This window comes from Tetranychus urticae, unplaced genomic scaffold (genome assembly GCF_039701765.1).
Source record: "Tetranychus urticae isolate SD_2017Ah unplaced genomic scaffold, NJAU_TeUrti_SD_1.0 Scaffold_5, whole genome shotgun sequence".
In the NCBI taxonomy this organism is placed as follows: domain Eukaryota; kingdom Metazoa; phylum Arthropoda; class Arachnida; order Trombidiformes; family Tetranychidae; genus Tetranychus; species Tetranychus urticae.
Window position 1 is genome coordinate 30501 of NW_028315837.1, and position 2500 is coordinate 33000.

General features: G+C 42.5%; 2 non-coding genes across 2 annotated transcripts in view; both read right to left on the bottom strand.

Annotated features, from left to right (window-relative positions):
• Positions 1–317: 317 nt before the first annotated feature.
• LOC149092743 (5.8S ribosomal RNA) lies at positions 318–472 on the bottom strand. The gene has a single exon (XR_016200629.1). It is a non-coding gene; the product is annotated as a 5.8S ribosomal RNA (ribosomal RNA).
• Positions 473–959: 487 nt separating this feature from the next.
• Positions 960–2500, bottom strand: part of LOC149092744 (small subunit ribosomal RNA) — a 2170-nt gene continuing 629 nt past the window's right edge. The window contains exon 1 of the ribosomal RNA XR_016200546.1: positions 960–2500. This exon is cut by the window's right edge and continues 629 nt beyond it. This is a non-coding gene — a ribosomal RNA (small subunit ribosomal RNA).

Here is a 2500-nt window from a genome sequence, read left to right on the forward strand (position 1 = left end):
GAAGATTCATCAGTTAACAGGTTAGTTGATCACCATAGTTATCTGCAATACGACTTTAGCGTCGTCAGATAGGCGACTAACCTTAGAATCTCATGCTAGTATCTATTCATATATACTGCTTGCAGAGATGAAATATGCATTGTACACAAAATTTATCATGTGAAACAAGTAGATTTGAGATTCTCCTTACTAAATTGCAACGAATTGCAATTAAGAAAAGGAATAAAACAGCAAGATTCATGCATATAAATATACAATCCTCTCAAAACAATGCATATATGGTAGTATGCAAGTGTTTTGTTGATTATTTTACATCTCAACTCTCAGACAGATGTGACCTCGGAAAAGACCCGAAAGCCGCAATGTGCGTTGGAAGCTCAAGTGCTCGGCGTGTCCTGCAATTCGCACCGATTATCGTAGCTAGCTACGTTCTTCATCGATTGGTAATTCGAGTGATCCACCGCTTGAAGATGTATCTTTGCCACCGTGGGACTTTTAATAAGTATCCTAAATCTGCATTGAGAGGGTTTGAAAACAATTGTATGCAGTTTATAAAAACCATAGTTGTCTTTACTTAGTTAGGCGAAGAAGTGTAAAACTTCCTTCTTTAAACCTTGCCGTCAGCATAAGCTGAAGACTTGATCAGGTACCAAGTATGTAGCAAGACAGGCTTTTCATTATAAACTACAATTGTTTTGCAAAAGAAATTATGGCTATCGTTAGATAACCCTCACTCTTTGTTGCATTGGATAATGAAAGATGGATGTATGAATGAACGAATGTAATGCAAATTAGAATCATGTTGCAATGGCTAAATGTTTGCAATAAACATTCACAATTGCGACTCTAATGCAAATACAATTCAATTGCATTCACCATATTAGCATCTACAATATCACTATGCAGAGTGTTTGATTGTTTGAAGGTTGTATTTCTCTTATAATAAGAGGGTAATACGTTAATGATCCTTCCGCAGGTTCACCTACGGAAACCTTGTTACGACTTTTACTTCCTCTGGATGATCAAGTTTGAACATCTTTCCAGCACAATCCGACCACTAGTTTCCCAATGGTCTGGATTGACCAGTCCGAAGTCCTCACTAAATCATTCAATCGGTAGTAGCGACGGGCGGTGTGTACAAAGGGCAGGGACGTAATCAACGCAAGCTAATGACTCACGCTTACTGGGAATTCCTCGTTCATGGGCAATAATTACAATGCCCAATCCCCATCACGAAATGGGTTCAAGCGGTTACCCACTCCTTTCGGAGCAGGAAACAGTATGCACGATGACCACTTCAGTGTAGCACGCGTGCGGCCCCGGACATCTAAGGGCATCACAGACCTGTTATTGCTCTGTTTCGTGCGGCTGCGAGCGCCGCTTGTCCCTCTAAGAAGTCCTTACAGTGCTACAGCATCCTTACCCTAGCCAATTCTGTAGGCTAATAGCAGCAGAGCCCTCAACAGCCGAAACCATCAAGAGATACTACCACCCACAGGTTGACTAAGGGGGAGTACTGCAGTGTAAACTGCAAGTCTATTTAGTAGGCTAGAGTCTCGTTCGTTATCGGAATTAACCAGACAAATCACTCCACCAACTAAGAACGGCCATGCACCACCACCCACTGAATCAAGAAAGAGCTCTCAATCTGTCAATCCTCTCAGTGTCCGGGCCGGGTGAGTTTTCCCGTGTTGAGTCAAATTAAGCCGCAAGCTCCACTCCTGGTGGTGCCCTTCCGTCAATTCCTTTAAGTTTCAGCTTTGCAACCATACTTCCCCCGGAACCCAAAAACTTTGGTTTCCCGGAAGCTTCCATTCGAGTCATGAAATTAGTTACTCAGAATGATCGCTGGTTGGCATCGTTTATGGTTAGAACTAGGGCGGTATCTGATCGCCTTCGAACCTCTAACTTTCGTTCTTGATTAATGAAAACATTCTTGGCAAATGCTTTCGCTGTAGTTTGTCTTGCGACGGTCCAAGAATTTCACCTCTAGCGCCGCAATACAAATGCCCCCGTCTGTCCCTCTTAATCATTACCTTGGATTCTTAAGACCAACAAAATAGAACCAAGGTCCTATTCCATTATTCCATGCAAGATCATTCAAGTTAAGGTAGTGGTACGCATCATATAGATGGTTGACCATACCGTTTTTAGGCACCTCTTTCGAGGTTTTGGACGCCTGCTTTGAGCACTCTGATTTTTTCAAGGTAAAAGTCTCGATCGCTTGAATCAACACTCGGTAAAGAGCATTGATAGCAAATATCGAGCAATTTTCTGTCTAAACACTATGAATGTAACCACCAGGAAAGAGGAATGAAGGTTCAAGCAAGCATCCGTAGACACAAGCAAGAAACCTAACATCACCATCTAACCCTTTAATCAGTGGACCCCATAGGTTCGACTGAAATCCAACTACGAGCTTTTTAACCGCAGCAACTTTAATATACGCTATTGGAGCTGGAATTACCGCGGCTGCTGGCACCAGACTTGCCCTCCAATA